Here is a 21,188-nt window from a genome sequence, read left to right as displayed (position 1 = left end):
ATGACACCACCTCATTGTTTTTGGTTTTTGGAATTGCCGAGCCTTACTGCTACTGGTTTATATGCCATCTGGCAAAGTAGTAATAGTTATCATCCTGAATCTGCTGAAGTATTAAAAGAAATACAACATGGCATCTCTCAAAAGTAAAGGAATTCGAATTCATGACCTGCATAATTAACTCACAGTAAGTGCAAGCAAGGAAGACGAAGGGTTATCTTCATCCACTTATGAATTTCAGCGTTGGTAATTTGGTATGCACTGCCCTTGTTTCGGTCTGTGCTAACGATGCACTCAGGCTTTCACCATCTAGTGACCTGACCCCTGACGCATACCTATGTTGATTCTGGCTTTCAGTTTGTACTAACTCTTGAAAATGTCGAAGTACATAGGACTGTTCAGTGCCTACTTACAGAGGAGTGTTGTTTAGCGCTTTAATGGAGTACCATGTACTCTCTTGTCATAAATACATGTTAGTTTTAAAAAAAGGTTTAGTCAAACTTTTGAAACTTTGACTAACAATAATTTTCAAAATATTTAGTTTGGAAGCTTTAAAATCATATATGTAGATTTGTCTTTAAAAATCTTTCATAATATCACAAATTTAATGAAATTTGTAAATATAATATAAAATAGTTGTCAAAGCTATATATTGAAGATTGTCTTATCTAAAGCAACATGTATTTATGATAGGAGGGAGTACACTCGTTTTAGTTTGTCAGGTTGTATGAATGCCTGTAAGTATTGACCACTCCTATACAGTTCTTATGGCTTAGCACAATAGGCTGAAGGTCAGAGGATTCTTCATGTCAATCATGTCAAACAAGATGAATTCTATCCCAAGATTACAGGTCATCACATAACAGCAATTTGTTACTCTGGAAATTTAGAGCCTTGTTGTACTTGTAACCCCTATCAGTTGCAGACTTGCAGCACTAACATTTTATCTGGTTCACTTACTGGTTGTTATCAGGATCCTAACAGCACAAAACGAATCAGAGGAACTAATTCAATGAAACCATATATAGCCAATGCAAAATCTAAGGATTTGTCTGATTGTGTCTCCCATGAAAACAATTCCAGAACTACATTCTGGTGCCTACCAATCATGAATAACCCAGAAATACAGATATAATCTAACTCAACCAAAGAACCCAGTTACCGAACTGTAACTGAACTATGCTGACAACTAATCTATCCTACCACATCGATCATCGATCATCGATCATGATCAGTCCCTCTTCTTGGCGGTCCACTCCTGGAACCGGCGGAGGCTGGCCGGGAAGTCGGTGAAGAGCCCGTCAACGCCGACGTTGTTGAGCCAGTAGTCGTACTCGGCGTAGGGGCCCTGCCGGAAGTTGAAGTGCAGGAACTTGTTCTCGTTGCGGTACGTGTAGGGGTGCACCTGCAGCCCGCGCGCGTACGTGCGCCATGGCGACCAGGTCCGTCGGCGTCGCCAGCCGGTTGTCCTTGGTCGGCGGCACCACCGTGTTCTTCCAGGGCCCGATCCCGACCACGTACTTCTTCATGTAGTCCAGGTACTCACCGGAGGCGATCTCGTCGTACGATTGGTTGGTGTCCTCGGTCCGGACGGTCACGTCGTCGACCAGGAAGACGAGCGGCGAGTCGGTGAGGTCCGCGGAGCGGATCAGCGACGTCGCCGAGAAGGACTGGGGATGAAGACCGGCCTGGCGTGCCACGCCGGGGACATGTACTTGCCGCCGTACCCGTACTTCTTCAGCGTCGCGATGAACTTGTCCTCGTACTTCTTCCTGTCCGCCCACTTCACCTGCATGCCGAATGCAAGCCGGTAATTAACAGTAAAAATTAGCACAAGGTAATTAACGATTAACTAACATATTTTTACGAATAAATTAAAGTGGCCTACGTGCTTGTTCATGAACACGGGGTTCTTCATCTCCGGGTAGATGCCGACCACTCTCTTGGCGTTCAGTGCGATGTCCATGAACTCGTTGAACGTGATGATCGGCGAAACGCCTGCGTAAAAAAAAAGATTTCAACCAGATGATCTGTAAGCATTGTTCGTAGATTTCAGAGCAACCGGTTCATCAAAGTGGTGACTGGATCACCAAGCGGAACGCACCGTTGTGTGACTTGTCACGGAAGTCCCATCGCTGCTTCGCCCTCAGCGTCTTCAGCTCCGCCAACGTGAAATCAGCTGTGCGTGAGAGATTAGCAAACCAAGAAAAAGAAGCTCCAGATCATCAACCACTCGATCGATCGTGTGCGCGAATGCATGCATGCACGGGAGTCGGGTGCACGTACTAATGAGGAATCCGGTGACGTTGGTCTACTGTCAAGATTCCACGATACAGGAATCTGACAATAATCAACCAGATCGAAGGAATGGAAAGAAAAATGCAGAAAATCAGATAAATTTCGGCATTGAAGAACCCTAAGAACTAGAACTATCTAGAAGCTAAGCTGGAAATGAATCTCCCCCTCCCCCCCAAAAAAATTCCAATGACTCTATCCTTTTAATCATCCTTACAAGAGTTTAACAGTAGTTAAAACGAGAAGTAAACGGTAAACGAAAACAAAAATGACGGTGACAGTAATTTTTTCCACCGCCTGTGCTTCCCACCTAAGAGTCAGCCGTCTGATATGGAACGAACACAGATCCCCTCTCCTGTCTTTCAACACATACCGATTCGTTCAGAACTGAAGAGCTCAGCTATCTAATGAAACTGAAGAAAGAACTCCTGACAATTTCCCCATCCTGGAACTATCCTTGTCTCCAAGGATTAAAATTGGGAAATGTGCTCTGGATGAACCTGGCATCTTCCCACGTTGCTTCTTCAGATGTCGGATTTTCCCAGTGAATAAGCCATTGTGCAATCACCACATTGTTCCTCGGTATAATCCTTCTCTCCAATACCTTCAGAGGCTCAGTCTTAATTTTTCCATCTGCTGTAATCAGTGGCAAATTAGGCAATGGTACCACATTTGGCCTCAAATGTCCCTTGAGCTGGCTGACATGGAACACTGGCTGTATGTTAATCCCTTCTAGTAGCAGTAGCTTATATGCCATCTTCCCTATCTTCTGCAAGGTTCTAAATGGCCCATAATACTTGGATCTTAGTTTAATTGAACCTCTCAGGCCAAAGTCATTCATTCTATATGGTTGCATCTTTATATATACCATATCTCCTTCCTCAAAATTTCTCTCAGTCCTTTTCTTGTCTGCAAAATGTTTGATCCTTTCTTGGGTTTGAGAGAGATTTACTTTCAATTCTTTTAGCATCTTTTCCTTCTCTTCTATTGTGACTCTTGCTTCCTAAGAAATGTTACATGGTATAGACATTTCACCAATCTGTGGAGGTGGGTACCCGTAGAGAGCTTGAAATGGAGTTATCTTAAGCGAGGTGTGATATATGGTGTTATACCACCATTATTCAGCCATGGTTAACCACTTAAGCCAATGTGTTGGTTCCATAAACACCATACACCGCAAGTAGTGCTCTAGACATTGATTTACTCTCTCAGTTTGTCCATCGGTTTGAGTATGATATGCGGTACTAAATCTGAGCTTAACTCCTACTGCCTTGAAGATTTCTTGAAAGAGTTGGCTTGTGAATATTCTGTCCCTGTCAGTTACAATCACCAATGGAAATCCATGTAATCTGAAAATCTGATCAATGAAGACTTGAACAACTTGCTGGACACTATATGGATGTGATAATGCTAAGAAATGTGCATATTTGGTCAGTCTATCCACAACTATCAAAATCACATATTTCCCTTTCCCTTTAGGCAATCCTTCAATGAAATCCATGCTTATATGTGTCCATGCCATCTCAGGTATCTCTAGTGAATTAAGAAGTCTAGGAATATGTAAACTTTGTCACTTGACAAACTGGGTATTTCTTAACCAATTTGTCAACTTTTGCCTTTAAACGTGGCCAATAGAATAGCTTCTTAATTCTTTGATAAGTTGCTCTTTTTCCTGAATGTCCTCCTATGGCTGAAGAATGAAAAGAGTCCAGAATATTCCGCCTCATTTCCCTCCCTTTGACCAACATATAGTCTTCTTTTATACCTCAATAATCTAGTCACCATGGAATAATTTCCCAAGGGATGAGGTTGGTCATTCAGCTTCTCTACTATGAACTGATAGTGGGCATCTCCTATGTAACTCTCCTTCATGGATTGTACCCATTCTGGCAGCACTGAGGTAATGACTAAGCATTTTTATCATTGACTCCTTCATACCTTAGACAATGCATCTGCTGCCAAATTCTCTTTGCCCCTTCTGTATTCAAAATTTAAATAGCAATTTGTGTTGTATACTTTTAGTTAACTTCTAAGTAGAAATGTACTTCAGGCTTTCTTGATCTGTCTTGATTATAATAGGGTTGCTTAGCAGATAGTGCCTCCACCTTTTGAGTGCTTCTATAACAGCCATTGCCTCCTTTTCATAAACAGATTGAGCCATGGCTCTATTGCTTAGAATTTTGCTAAAATAAGCAATTGGCCTGCTTGTTTGCATCAGCATAGCACCCAATCCTGACCCACTAGCATCGGTTTCAAGTATAAAAGGCTGAGAGAAATCAGGTAGAGCAAGGATAGGACATGTTGTCATGACCTTCTTCAGTTGTTCAAATGTCTCAGTATGTAGTTCTTGCCATTTGAATGCATATCTCTTAAGGAGGTCAAATAAGTGCCTGCAAATCTTCTCATAATCTTTCACAAATCTTCTATAATACCCAGTTAGTCAAAGAAAGCCTTTAAGCTGAGTTATACTTTCAGGTTTTGGCCAATTAAGAATATCACAGATTTTCTTAGGATCCGTTGATACCCCTTCCTTATTAATGATATGGCCAAGATATTCAACTTGAGGTTGAGCAAAGGTACACTTACTGACCTTAGCAAATAACCTTTCTTTTCTCAATATCTCCAAGACAACCTTCAAATGAGAAAGGTGTTCTTCCAAATTTTTGTTGTATACCAAGATGTCATCGAAAAACACTAAAACAAACTCGCTAATGTATTCAATAAAAACTTGGTTCATTAATGATTGAAAAGTGGCAGGCGCATTAGTAAGACCAAATGGCATAACATGATACTCATAGTGCCCCAAATATGTTCTGAAAGCAGTCTTTTGAATGTCTTCATCCACTATTCTGATTTGATGAAAACCTGACCTCAAATCAATCTTGAAAAATATAATTGCACCATGAAGCTCATTGAGAATGTCATCAATTATTGGCATAGAAAATTTGTTTTTAATGGTAATTGAGTTGAGTTGCTTATAATCTACACACATCCTATAGGAACCATCTTTTTTTTTCTTGCCATAATAGCTGGTGATGAATAGGAACTTATGCTTGGTCTGATCTCATCATTTGAGAGCAATTGCTTAATAATCTCCTCCATAATTTGCCTCTGCTGATGGGTACCTTATAAGGCATCAAGTTAAGTGGTATAGCTCCTGGTTTCAAGTGGATGGCATGATCACAATTCCTTCTAGGTGGTAGCCCTTTTGGTTCTTTAAAAATATCAGCAAATTGCTTCAATATCTCTTCTATTTCCCTGGGAGGTTTTGATCTTTCTTCTTCTTTAGTGTCCAAGACCATTTTGATCTGAAATATGCAGCCCAGCACTCCCTTTTTGCACATGTTATGAAGCCTTTTTGCACTGATAAGATAGTTGCTCCCAGGGTTAGTATGATCAGGAAGAACCAGCTGTTTTTCATTTTTGATGATTGTTAGTAATTTCCTTTGCAAATCTAGCCCAATTGGACTATATTCATATATCTAGTCCCCTCCAAGTATCATATCATAACTCTTGAGCTTGAGTAATCTGAACGAGTTGCAGAAATTTTCTTCATTAATAGAATATTCTAAGTCTTGAACCATTGCATCTGTCACTAGTTCACCTCCACCTGCTACTGTGACCTTCTTGGCAGATACATAGTCCAACTTAAATCATTTCTCAAGGCAAATTAATAATCCATAAATGAATTCGTACCGCCACTATCAACTAATGCCACAACCTTCTTATCTCCAATTTTCACAACCAATGAGAAGGTCATATAATCCACTGTTCCATTCACTGCATTTAGGGATATCAGCATAATCTGTTCAGCATTTTCAATTGTTTCCTGCTTCAGAGGACTACCAGGAGCATTAGTAAATTCTCCTTTGGGTATTACTTCGCCAATCTCTCCCTTTCCTCTTTCAATATCCCCTTCACTCTCCAATGCAATGGTCAGTAATTTCTCTCTTACAGAGTTATCATCTCCCTCATCCAAAGCTATTGGCATCATTTTTTTTCTCACCTTACAGTTGTGTTGTGGCGTCCATGATTCTTGGTAAAACCAGCAATTTTTCTTAGCCCTTGGTACTGAACTATTACCCCTTTCTTTGGATATAATAGTTTTGTTACCTCCTTTCTCCAAATTACCAGGCTAATTTGATAGAGCAAATTTTCTAGCTAACATAGACTGCTCAAGATGCATAGAATACCAATAAGCCTCCAATAAACTTCTAGGTTGATAACAGGTCACTTGATGTTTGATATATGTTTTTAGCCCTCCAATGTAATAGCTTAAAAAGAATGCCTCTTGCAAATAAGGATGGTCCCTTTTTAAGTATGCCATGCACTCTTCAAACCTGTCAATATAGTTGTTCACATATCCAACTTGTTGTAAGTTTTGAAACTTGGACACTGCTTCATGACCCCATTTCAGCAAACCTATCCATGACCATTCTATAAAATTGTGTCCAATTAATCTGATGCCAGGGAACTCCAAGCCCACAGAACCACACCTCAGCTCTTCCTATGAAATGTGCAGTAGCAAGATTCACCCACTGGGTATAAGGAGTGCCAGAAATCTCATAAAATTTCTCACAGTTTCTCAGCCAACTTATTGGTTGCTCTCCACTGAACAATTGCAACTCTAGCTTTGGCCCTCTAATTATAGCCTCAGCATAAGGTTGGGGGTTCCTATCAGCATGTAAATGGAGATTCTGATCCATAGTGTGTGGTATTGCCTGAACAATATTTGTACCCAATTCAGTTCCTTGGTGAGTGTTAGTATTCGCTAATAGACCTCCATTAATTAATCCATAAGGATCAAAGTTTGGCAAACTACCATCTCTTTCCTGACCTTCATACCTATTTATCATACCAAAAATGTTTAGAATAGTAGGGTTAACAGGGTGTGCATAACTAGGATTAAAATCACTGGTCACCATGACAGGCCTATCTCTCACATCAACTTGAGTCATACCCATGCACATATCTCCAACAGGTATACTATGACCAAAAGTATTAGGTACTGTAGTTGATGAAACAACAAGAATAATAGGCATCTAGTTACTTGTTTCTGCTGCTATAGCTTTCTGATTAGCAGTCAGATTAGCCTAACTAACTCCTCCTCGATAAGGATGGATACTGGTTGCAGATCCAGATCCCAATGATAGAAGAATCCTCTTGATTTCAGATAGCTCCTCTTTCATTGACTGCATCTCTCCCTTCAGAGTCTTAAGCTCCACGACATCTCCCTTAATCTGCAGAATCTCCTGCTTCATAAGCTCTTCTTCACTCAAACCTATTCTGATCTATTCCTTTCGAGCATGAGTGTTTACCATTCATAATTCTTGAGGACAGCTCGGATAGGGATCCTTGCATATAGCCTCAGGAACGCTTCCGCTGTTTGAAATCGGAGATCGATCGAGGGATTTTACGCATGAACTTGCCATGCAACCTAAGTCTGAATCCGACTTCCCTTCGTCGCCACCAGTCTGGATTTCTCGCCTCTAACATCGGGATTTCATAGAGCGAACTGTGAGCGGCCACTCAAATCTGTGCCAGAAACGAACCCTCTCTACTATCCAAGGATGTGCACAGCTCTAATACCTATTGTCAAGATTCCACGGTACAGGAATCTGACAATGATCAACCAGATCGAAGGATCGGAAAAAAATGCAAAAAAATCAGATAAATTCTGTCATTGACGGCACATACGAGCAAGAAGAACCCTAAGGACTAGAACTATCTGGAAGCTAAGCTGGAAATGATTCTCTCCCTCCCCCCATTCCAATGACTCTGTCATTTTAATCATCCTTACAAGAGTTTAACAGTAATTAAAATGAGAAGAACTCCTGACACCTACTGCACCTCGAGCGTGCGGCGCCGGTCGGCGAACTCCGGATGCTGGGTGGTCAGCGACGGCGTCGTCGAGCGTGGTGTCATGGAAGCAGACAAGATGGCCGTCCTTGGTCGCGTCGATGAAGTCGGCGCCCTCGTCGATGGCGCGCGCGTACGCCGCCGCTGCCTCCTCGGGCAGCTCGTCGTTGGAGCCCCGGTGCGCGATGTTGAATGGGCGCGACATCTGCAGCGTCTCCCTGTTCTCCTCTCCCATGACCCGCTTCCCCCGACCAGCGGTCACGCCGCGCCGCCGCGTGCGCTCCCCGCGATCGTCCCTGCGCGCAAGCAAGAATGCAACGATATCATCCAGCGACGCAGTCAAAGGCATGCCACATCAAGATATGTCGTCGGAGTGCACGTGCACGTACAAATGGAGGCCATTTCCGCCAGTGTGGTGGCCGCTGCGACTGCTGGCTTCGGGGGAGGTAGTGGACTGCATTGGCAAGCCTACGGGACAAGGGTGTAATTTTGTGCAAAAAATTTCTGTTGACATATAATACACGAGTTGATTGTCGTATCATCTCTTTCCTCTACTTTTCTCCTATTCTAATAAAAACCTCTAAAATTTAAACAATTTATCCATTTTTACTATCTACTCTTGTACTCTAGCTTTTCTATCTCGTTATTGAGTACGGATATATGATCCATTTTACTAATAAAAATATCTGAAGAAATTAAAAAAAAATAGCAGATAATCTCTTATTCCTTTTTTGATCACATCTAAAATCCACTACAGCTTTGCTCACGACATATTCATTCATTGGCGCTCTCATGATGCATCTACATCTCCATACCTTAAATTTATGTTTAATATTACCGTGTCCAATGTTTATATTTTCGTTGCAAAGCACAAACACTTAGTTAGTGTCATGTTCTGTATATCTGCCTAGCGACTGTGGTCCACAATGGCTCGAGCCCATATCGCCACGACCTGACTAGTGTTGATGCGGCCACAGCTCACGGCCCACTACCCACACGGCCACGCATAGCGGCCCAGATGCCCTCGAGGCACGAATGACGAATGCGTGCATGAGTGCGTCGAATCCTGAGAGACCAAGATTGTGTGTGTGACTACGTAACTACCGTGTTCCTGAAATAAAGGGCAGCGGCGGCACGGGCGAAAGCGAGGCTGGGGTTGCGGTGGCGTGGGCTCGAGCTAGGCGGGGTGTGGCGGCGGCATGAGCATGAGTGAGGTGGGGCGCACACGGCTGCGCGGGTGGGCACGAGCGCGACGTGTATATACACCTAAGTTAAAAATGCTAGGCCCGTCACTGGTGGACTGGACGACGGTGACGGAGAGTTTGATTTATATATGGAGGCATTGCATTATTCCAAAGGAATATAGGTTAACTTAGCAAGATGGCTCACGTTAATAGCGTTGCTAGCATCGCTGTAATATTTTATCACGATAAAGTTTGATTAAAAATTAGTCTCTTTAGCTTTTTTTATGAGGTTAATGTTATTTATTTATAAAACGCATAAAATTAGAAGAAGAGATAGAAAATATGTTAGCGGAAGAAAAAAATATTTATGCTTTAAACTTGTCCTCGAATTGTATAAATGTATTAGTTTGATTTGTATATGTTTTGATGAACTGTCAAAATTGTGTATCAGGTGTAGTTATCCTAACCAAAATTAGAATACATCTGCCTTACCTGCTTGATGCGACAATCTTGAGCTATATGGTGTTTCTTAATCTATATTATATTAGTAAGAATTTTGAAATTTTTCATTATGAATTTTATCTATTGATTAATTGTATTTTGCACGAACCCTTTATTTAGGTATTTGATTATAATAATTTGATTTTTTTAAGACTATATTTAATACGGATCCTTCTTTTTTCTATTCTAATTTCAATTTTAATTATTATTAATTTTATTTTATTTGGATTCTTTATTTAGATATTTTCTTCCTAAACTGTATAAAGGTCGAATTACTAAATATCTATAATTTTTCATTCCGAATTTAGCTACTTATTAATCGTATTTAATATGAACTCTTTTATTTAATCTAGATCATTAGATATTTATAATAATGAGTGATTTAGAACTTTTTTTTATCAATTAACACGGTAATTTTGTAACTTTAAAAGTGAACATGGTGATTTTTTTTAATACTTAAATAATAATATAATAGATTCTGGTTAATCCGGTGTGGTGTTTGTTGGAGATTACAGTGTCTTCGAAGAGATTAACACGCGAGATTTGACTGCAAACTAACACACAAAATCAGCGGAAGAAAGTAGAGAGATATGTTGGGCTTGTGTGCCGGACTGCCGGTGTATGCCACACATATGGGTTGGGCCAGGAGGAGCCGCCCATACAGTTGTGGGCTGGGGCGACTGGAATACGGCCAATTTAATTTGGTTTGGGCTCAACTAATTTAGCACGCACACGAGTATATTTTCAGCGGTATAACGCGTAATACACTACGTGAATTAATGAAATATGGTGGTGATGCCAGGCATGTGTACAAGTGTGACATGCATGCATAACGGTATGCTAGCGCGTGTACATTGAAATACTAATAGCAAAAATCAAATATGGTGGTGATGCCCTCTTTGTTTGGGCTACTTGGGGTTTGTGCAGTCTCGGTTTTTAATGCGATTGGAGGCTCGTTGGCTCCCATTGCATTAGAGGTTAAATACTCCTTCCGGTTATAAATATACGTCGAGGATTAAGAAAGTAGATTAAATGATCTTATTATCCTTCATTTATTCTGTATTAGAAAAGATAACTTATTTATTTATGAGATTAGTAATATTTATTAAACAAAGGTAAGGTTGGAACAAAATAGAAAAAAATGTATAAAAGTTCGAGAATGACTTATATTTAAAGAATAGTTGAGGAGACTAAAACAATCTACATTTGCAACCAGAGAGAGTAGAAGTTAAATAGAAGCTCAAATAAACATGCTAGTTTTATTATTGAATGAGGTGATTAGTGTGGAAGAAAACTGTTCTTACCAGTGTTGTTGACTGAGGATGTGAGATGACATGCATTAGCTGAAAATGAGAGAAATTCTGACATGTTTCTTACACGAACGCCAACAATAAAAGGGCTTCTTTCAAACAGGGGAAGGCAACACGAAAAGCTAGTGACCTTATCTGATGCATGTCATCAGAATTGCAATCAGCAGGAGAAGGTAGAAACATGTTTGGGCTTGCGTGCTGATGTAAGTCACATCGATGGGTTGGGCCTGGAGCCGTCGCACGTAGAGCTGTGGGCTTTGGCGACTGGAGTAGGTCCAGTTCATTTCGTTTGGGCTCAACTTATTTTACATGCATGACGTTTTTAATGGTACAATGTATAAATGCACGGTGGTGATGCATGCATGCGACATGCGTACAGGTGTCATATGCACGTATAGCGGTGCGCCGGCGTTCACGTGCACAATTTTTATACGCATGTATAGCGGTGCACCACCGTGCAGTGGCGGACCAGAATTTTGTTGGGGTAGGCATCTAAATTTTTAAGACTATAAATTCGGTAAAATAGTATAAAACTTGACAAAAGATAATACAAATTCGGTAATTCGGTATAATATCGTAAATTCAACAATAAATCTTAAATTTATAAAACCACAATATAAATAGTCTAAATATGACATAAAGTCTTACATAAGTGGAAGATTACATCATTACGATACTATTCTAGATTCTTCACTTTGCGTTTTTTCATAGCCATGAAATATTTGATTATATCATCCTTACTTACCTTGATGAAGATATCCCGCTTGATATATGTGACTAAATAATCATTCAACAACTCATCACCTATTCTACAAGGTGATGGTGCTTTTAGAAAGAAGAAAATACAAATTTTGACTGTCAGGTTTCTTTCGTTCTTGTTTTGAAGTTGTTTCGCAGATGAATTAATACTGAGATCCCTCGGGCCATCGATCTGTGCATGTGGCTTCTGAATCGGTTGTTGCATTGCGTTTAGTCTAGATTATCCTTTCTGTTGTGCGATGGGACTTGGGCATTAGTTGCCTTGTGCTCTGAGATTTGAAAATCTGCTTCAATCTGAATTTGGTACAGGGATTCTCTTGGGTGTCGGACGAACTAGCAGTGCATGCAACAAATTTCATTATTCTGTCGTCTGAGTGGCTGTGCACACTGTGCATGCAAAGCTCCTTGTGCTGTACAAACTACAAGATGATTCATATGCCACGTAGCCGCCACCACCGCCTCAAACGGGCGAACGGCTGCTGCACGACATTATCAAGGAGGCCAGGAGCCCAGGAGGGAAGCGGCGTGAGGAACAGGGACCGAGGAGGCGAGGAGCCGAGGAGTTGAGTTGCGTGGCGACACGGCGTGAGGAGTCTGAGCCAGCGTGACGCGTCAGGACTGAGGAGACCGAAATCATATGAGCTTTTTCGATTTTTTTACAACTGGACTTGCTAAAATTTAGACTGGACCAGGGCTGAACAGAGTAGTCCTGGGCCTATCTGGACTACCCTATGGGTCCGCCCCTGCCACCGTGCACGTGCACAAGTGTGATACGTATATATATCGGTGTGCCAGCGTGTGCATCTTTGTAATAAGTAATACTAACAGCAGAAATGAAAGACAAAAATTGAGACTGTGTTTTAAAAAATCAGTCCGCGCAACAACATAGAACTACCGAGACGAACATACAAGATTATAGATAACACCTGAGTCATGACTACAAATACTCCTTCTCATATTTTCAATACCGGCCATTTGGATAGATCCTGTTAGAACCGCTGGCACTTCCTACGATCCTATTGTTGTGTTGTTATAACGGTTACAATAGCAGTCTCTCGTATTTATAAGCACATCAGATTACAAGAATTCGACACAAACCCTATCTTACCGCTAAAACAACTTCAAATACTATCTTAACCGAACTCATACATAATATTCGACATGTACTCGACACACTGTGATTGCTATGCAACACCTCGTAACTCATTCGCCTAATCTTCTTAGGCGATGAGTGTGATAGCTATGCACCTATCCTCCGCCGATACCATCAGAGCACACAACACCACTACACCAGCAGTCCAAGACGGGCTCCTATATGAAGGATGGAGCATGCCTAGCTGAAACACGCATCTGACTTTCGTGTCAACTCGGTCGAAATTATCTATCACTGGAACTGAGATGACGATGGTGTGCTCAAGAAATCAAAGGTTGGATGCTGTCACCTCAGCTGTCTGGGTGCGGGACTGCAAATGACGAGTCAGGCACACGTTTCCACCAAAAATGATCGAGGACGCAATAAAGGCCGGTTTGAAATGCTAGAATAGAGCCAAACTGAAGTATTGAAGTATCTAAAAACTAGACATTTTAGACGTGACTGTTTAGAAACATGATAATAAACATAAAATATCTCGAGCACTACGAGGTTCTCAACAGGATTTATTGTACAGTTGTAGAAGAGGCCATGTCTTACTTTAGTCTTAGTGAAGTTACATTTCTCTTGAAAAAATTCAGTTCCAAAGGAATTTCATGAAAATTATTTAATTCATGCAGGAGTTAAAAATGCTAATGTTCCAAACGAGGTTGTTGACTAGAAAAGCTCCACGCTAGTGGTATTCTGAATTGTATGTAAGAATTCTAGTGAATCCTGGGATGAACTTTTTTTTTTTGCATTTTGAGCTGTGATGTGTATATAGTATCTGAGTTACGTTGGTTTGGTAGTAGTATGATGGGCAGTGTTAGTGCGCCTACTGTTAGTTTTGGATTTTAATGAACCTAGATGCTACTTGTTTTCTTAAATGGAATGGGCCACGCTCTCTGTTTCAGAGAAAAGCTCCACGCATGAAATGCAAGGATTTCAAGAAAATCCTCGAAGTTCAAGTCGTATAGCTGTTTTGACGTGGAAAATTGTACGTCCTAACTTGGTTTGATGTTGTAGAGATCGATGATGTTTTAAAAGAGATGAATTAGGATACTTAAAATTATTTTGGTTTTAAAAATAACATAAGATAAATCTATATTAGTTTCTATCTAAATATGCTATATATTTATCTAGTGTGTCTATTCTACTGATCAAAACGTTTGCAATAAATCTAAGAAAGTAAATTGTAAGTAAGTAAATACGGAAACGTAAATAAAGTAGAGAGAGCAAACTTGGTATATGATTTTTTTTTCCGTGGTATCGATGGCATGAATGCCACTTTTCGTCCACGTTAGAGCTCCACAAAGGATATGCTCCCGGTCGGCATCCGGTCATGATCTTTGAGCCACCGAGCCACAAAGATAAGGCCTCTACCCAGATGAGCCATCAAGTTACCAAAGCAAGGTCTTACCACTAGCCTCTTTTTCGGTTGCTCATTGCCGTGATCACTTCGGAGCTTGAGCCACAAAGGCAAGGGTCTTCGCGTCCCCACACAATCACTTTGCCGCCGCTCCACATCAAGTCGAAGGGTCAACAAGCTTGCCGGCGAGTCACCAAGACTCCAAAATACCGGCGTAATAAGAGGTACACTATTGGATCACTCTTTGATCCACTCTCTAGGCAACAATCACCTAGCAACTCACTCTCTAGTCATATAATAACTAATCACTAACTAATCTTGTGCTTAATCGTCTTGGATGATCACTTGAAGTATTTTGGTGGCTTGGATGTCTTCTCAGGTGTATATGAACTTCTCTAGACTCCAGCACACCCAAATGACCCAGTGGAGGGGTATTTATAGCCTCAAACTCGTGCACTAGCCATTAACCCAACGACTCTAAAAAGCTGTTAACACCGGATGATCCGGTGAGAACAGTAGTACTAACACCGGATCATCCGGTGAGTACACTCTCATAAACTAGCCATTAAAACCCCACTCAAGCCTCCGTGAACATCGAAGTATCCTGTGATGACTCACTGAGCACCGGACAAATGCACCAGATTATCCTATGTGCATATGCTCATTTTGGAGCTCTCTGGATCATCCGGTGAGGCAAAAGACTCCGCTTGAAACTTTCTGTGAACACCGGACTGTTTTTTATTGTTCTCACCGGATTATCCGGTGTAACACTGGACTAATTTTGATGTGAGCACCAGATTATCCGGTCAGGCAAATTTTAGCAGAACAACGTTATGTATTTTGGGCATAACTTTTCGCTCCGATCTCCGATTTTGATGATCTTGAGCTCTATGAAAAGATTGTGAAGAGCTCTACAAGATTATACAGAATCTATCCCATTTGATCACATCAAAATTCATGGAACAAGTTCAATTCATTCCTCTCTTTGTCTCGGCTTCTTTGTGTAAAATGCTCCGGTGAAACTATCCGGTGTGTACACCTTCAACACCAGAATATTCGGTGAGTTGATCTACAATCTTCAATAACTTCAACTCTCTCTGGAAGAAATGATCCGGTGTAAGCATCCGGTGTATACACTCCGAGCGCTGGACTATCCGATGTAACACTTCAACTTTTTCTGGACACGTGTCCCAAATAAAAACTCTGGTGTTACTCAGTGCCGATCACCGGACCATCCAGTGAGGTCTTCAGCTTTCTCTTCCCTACTGGACATAATACTACGGTGTGTATGCAAACATTAGAGCATCAAACCATCCGGTGTAGTCATTTTTCCTGGGACTTTTTTCAATTCAATCAAACTTTGTTCCGGTTTCGGTGGCTTCTTCATGTATTGCATCCATGAGACCTACTAACATATATCCTTGACAACCATGTTAGTCCCAATGACCATATTATCATTAATCACCAAAATCACAATCATGATCTAATAGGGCCATTTTCGCTACAATCTCTTCCTTTTTGGTGATGGATGACAACACAACCAAAGCAAGTGGCAAATAACAAATGATTCCAAATGTAAAGATCATAAATGAGCTCAAAGTCTTACCACATTGCTTGGATGTATGTTCTTATCACTTAGTTTCCCTTTATTGTGGCCTCCCTTTTTCTATTGCCACTATCTCTCTTGATCTTACCTAAGCAAGAGCTTCTTCCCATTTGTTAATCTTCATGTATCTTGCACTTGCTACAATCTCCCCATATTGTTCATCTTGCATTCCTTCCTTTGGTCATCAAACTTGTCCCCTTTTATCAACAATATCCCGAAAAGGACTATATGCACATGTTGAACTTAAAGGGAAAAATATTAGAGCACATGGGAGAGAGTTTCACATCAGTCATTTCTCCTCAGACTTTGTCCCGACTTCGGTGGCTTCTTCATGTATTGCATCCATGAGACCTACTAACATATATTCTTGACAAACATATTAGTCCTAATGACTATGTTGTCATTAATCACCAAAATCACAATCATGATCTAATAGGATCATTTTCGCTACAACACCTAGAAAATTCTCAAGTTTCAAACGAGGACCACTGTCACTGTTGTTATACTACGATGATGAGATCGAGCACCTTTTGGGGCACGAAATTGCACTAGATACATTTTACAATTGCAAGAAACCTTTTGGGACAGGTAGAAACACTACACATTTCCAATGTTAAACTTACTCGAAGTCAACTTCATCTTTCAACCGAACCTACTTCCACTTTGGACCATTGTTAACCACACGAACCCCTCATATGTGCTCACTCCCTTATATCTTATAGTAACCAACACTGCACTGGACATGCAAGGAATAGCTAACATGGTAGCTAATTATTAACTTAATAGAAAACAAAAAAGGTTTAAGTTTCTCAATCTCTCCCCCTAGGTACACTCCGACCTCCATGATTACAAGAACACCAGCGAAGTGGGTTCGACGACATTGTGACTAAGCAGGTTAGGGACATCGATGCCACCTTCGTGAAGTTTCCATGGTAGACACACACGATGCACACCTCCTCGCCATTGTGGTACTTGTATAGGAAGCCATCAGTCTTGTGGCCATTGGGGCTGTCCACCTTGGATGAGACCAATGGCATGTCCTTCATCATACTCTTGTAGAGGTCAACTTAACTAGGGTCATTTAAATTCAACTATTTTGCATGCATGCACATGAGTATTTTTAATTGTATAGTGTCTAAATGCATGGTGGTGGTGCATGTGTAGAAGTGTGATATGCATGTATAGCAGTATGCATGTGTCCAAGTGTGATAGCGGTGTCCTAGCGAGCATGCGTACAAGTGTGATATACATATACAATGATGTGCATGTGTACAGTGTGAAATGCATGTGTAGTGGTGTGCTATCATTCATGCGTACAAGTTTAATATGCATATATAGTGGTGTGAATGTATACAAGTGTGAAATGCATGTATAGCGGTGTGTCGGCGTGTGCATCTTTATAATCAATAATACTAACAGTAGAAGTGGAAGTCAAAAATTGAGACAATGTTTTATAAAAACAACTTGCGCAACGACATAGATCTACCGAGATGAACATGCAAGATCACAAATAACACCGAAGTCATGACTACGGATGCTCCTCCTACAGTTGCAACACCGGTCGCCTAGGATCCTGGTAGACCCGCAAACACTCCCTACGAGCTTGTCGTTGTGTTATCATAATGGTTACAACAATGATCCCCTCATATTTATGGTAAAAATGGATGACAAGATTCTGATAAAAACTCTACACTAAAATACTAACTTAACTAGACTTGTAAGTAATATTGGACAAGTACTCCGCACGCTGTGGTTGCTATGTAAGAATTCAGTTTCAAAGGAATTTCACGAAAATTGTTTAATTTCTGCAGGAGTTGAAAATTCTAAAGTTTCAAACGAGGTTGCTGACTAGAAAAGCTCTGCACTAGTTGTATTCCTACATTGTATGTAAGAATTCTAGTGAATCCTGGGACAAACTCTTTTGCGCATTTTGAGCTGTGATGTGTATATAATATCTGAACTTGCGTTGGTGAGTTCGGTAGTGGTATAATGGGTAGTGTACGTTAGTGCGCCTGCTGTGAGCTTTGCGTTGTAATGAACCTGGATGCTACTTTTTTTCTTAAAAGTAATGAGTCACACCCTCTGTTTTGAAGAAAAGCTCCACGCTTGTTGAAATGCAAGAATTTCAAGGGAATCCTACAAAGTTCAAGTCCAACAAGTGTTTTGACGTGGAAAATTATTGTAGGTCAGAACTTGGTTTGACGCCTAGAATATTCTCAATTCCAAACAGGGACCACTATCACTGCTGTTGTACTACGATAATGAGATTGAGCACCATTTGGGGCACAAAATTGCACCAGCCACATATTACAATTGCAAGAAGCCTTTTGGGACCAGTAGAAACACTACACATTTCCAATGTTAACCTTACTCAAAGTCGACTACATCTTTTAACCGAATCTACATCCACTTTGGACCATTATTAACCTCACAAACCCCTCATATATGTTCACTCCCTTAACCTACAATAACTAGCACTACACTGGACATGCAAGGAATAGCTAACATAATAGCTAATCATGAACTCAATAGAAAACAAAAAAGTTTAAGTTTCTCTGTCTCTCCCCTACGTACACTACAACCCCCATGATTACAAGAACACCAGTGAAGTGGGCTGGATGATGTTGCGAGTGAGAGGTTTAGGGACGTCATTGCCACAGTCGTGAAGTTGCTATAGCACACACAAACGATGTGCACCTCCTTGCCATTGTACAAGAAGCCATTGATCTTGTGACCATTGGGGCCGTCCACCTTGGAGGAGACAAGCGGCATGTCCTCCATCATACTCTTGTGGAGGTCGACTGCACTAGAGTCATTTAGGCTCAACTTATTTTACATGCATGCACATGATTATTTTCGGTTGTACAATGCCTAAATGCACGGTGGTGGTGCATGTGTTGAAGTGTGATATGCATGTATCACGGTGTGTATGTGTCCAAGTGTAATAGCCATGTTCTAGTGAGCATGCATACACGTGTGATATTCATATATAGCGGTGTGCATGTGTAAAAGTGTGAAATGAATGTATAGCGGTGTGCTAGCATGCATGTGTACAAGTGTGATATGCATATATTATCGTGTGCATGTGTACCAACGTATGCATCTTTGTAATCAGTAATACTAACAGTAAAAATAGAAGACAAAAATTGAGGTGGTGTTTTAGAAAATCAGCACGTGCAGCAACATACAACTAACGAGATGAACATACAAGATCATAGATGACATCAAAGGCATGAATATAGATGCTCCTTCCCACATTTGCAACACCAGTCACCTGGGATCTCATAATGGTTACAACAGCGATCCTCTTATATTTATGAGCAAGACCGATTACGAAAATCCAACACAAACTCTACACTACAGCTAAAACAACTTCAAATATTAACTTAACTGGACTAGTACATAATATTCGACACTACTCCGTACGTTGTGGTTGGTATATAACACCTCCTAACTCATTCGTGTAATCTTCTTAGGCAATGAGCATGACAGCTATCACCTGTCCTCCACCAATGCCGTCAGAGCACACAATACCACTACACCAGTAGTCCAGCCTATATGAAGGACGGAGCAGGCCTTGCTAAAATACTTGTCCGACCTTCGCGTCAGCTTGGCCAAAAATATTGTCACTGGAGCTCAGATGATGATGGTGTGCTCAAGAAATCAAGGGTTGTATGCTATCACCTCAGCTGTCTAGGACCAGGAATCCACTTGATTAGTCATAAAAACTAGACATTTTAGATGTGACTATTTTGAAACTTGATAATAAAAATGAAATATCCTGAGCACAGCAAGATTCTCAATAGGATCAATTGCATAGTTGTAGAAGAGGCCATTGCTTGTGGTAGTCTCAGTGAAGTTACACTCCTCTTGAAAAAATTCAGTTCCAAATGAATTTCACGAAAATTGTTTAACTCATGTAGGGGTTGAAAGATTCTAATGTTCCAAATGATGTTGATGACTACAAAAGCTACGCACTAGTGGTATTCTTGCATTGTATGTAAGAATTCTAGTGAAGCATGGGACGTACTCTTTTACATATTTTGAGCTGTGATGTGTATATAGTATCTGGAGTCGCGTTGGTCAGTTCGTAATGGTATGATGGGCAGTGTTAGTGCGCCTTGCGGTGAGCTTTGCTTTGTAATGAACCTGGATGCTACTTCATTTCTAGAATGGAATGGATCACACCCTCTGTTTTGAAGAAAAGCTCCATGCTTGTTGAAACGCAAGAGTATCAAGGGAATCCTACAAAGTTCAAGTCCTACAATTGTTTTGATGTTGAAAATTCTAGTTCCGAACTTGGTTTGATGCCTAGAAAATTCTCAAGTTCCAAACGAGGCCACTGTCACTGCTGTTGTACTATGATGATGACATTGAGCACCATTTGGGGCAAAAAATTGCACCAGCTATAAATTACAATCGCAAAAAATCTTTTGGGACCGGTAGAAACACTACACATTTCCAATGCTAAACTTGAAGTCGACTACATCTTTTAACTGAACTTACATCCACTTTTGACCATTGTTAACCTCACGAACCCCACATATTTGTTCAAACGCTTAACTTAGAGTAACCTGCACTGTAGTGAACATGTGGACATATCTAACATAATAGCTAATCATAAAATCAAGATAAAACAAAACAGGTTTAAGCTTCTCTTTGTCTCTCCCCCTAGGTACACTCCAACGTCCATGATTACAACAACACTGGCGAAGCGGGATGGACGACGATGTGATAGAGTAGGTTGGGGATGTCGCTGCCACCAGCAAGAAGTTGTCATGGCAGACACACACAATTCACACCTCCTCACCATTGTGGTACCTGTATAGGAAGCCATCAATCTTTCGACCGTTGGGGCCGTCCACCTTCGAGGAGACCAACGGCTTATCCTCTATCATACTCTTGTGGAGGTTGACTGGACTAGGGTCATTTGGGCTCAACTTATTTTACATGCATGCACATGAGTATTTTTAGGTGTACAATGTCTAAATGTACGGTGGTGGTGTGCATGTGTAGAAGTGTGATATGCATGTATCGCATTGTGCAAGCGAGCAATGTAGCAGTGTGCATGTGTACAAGTGTGAAATGCATATATAGCGGTGTGCTAGCTTGCATTTTTACAAGTTTGATATGTATATATATATATATAGCGGTGTGCATGTGTACAATTGTGAAATGC

General features: G+C 40.9%; 1 pseudogene; it reads right to left on the bottom strand.

Moving 5' to 3' along the window:
* Nucleotides 1-1,228: 1,228 nt before the first annotated feature.
* LOC133893027 (glycerophosphodiester phosphodiesterase GDPD6-like) lies at nucleotides 1,229-8,471 on the bottom strand (annotated as a pseudogene).
* Nucleotides 8,472-21,188: the final 12,717 nt, after the last annotated feature.

The sequence above is a fragment of the Phragmites australis genome, chromosome 15 (genome assembly GCF_958298935.1).
Source record: "Phragmites australis chromosome 15, lpPhrAust1.1, whole genome shotgun sequence".
In the NCBI taxonomy this organism is placed as follows: domain Eukaryota; kingdom Viridiplantae; phylum Streptophyta; class Magnoliopsida; order Poales; family Poaceae; genus Phragmites; species Phragmites australis.
Note: the sequence above shows the minus strand (reverse complement) of the source record. Positions and strands in the feature narration are given on the sequence as shown.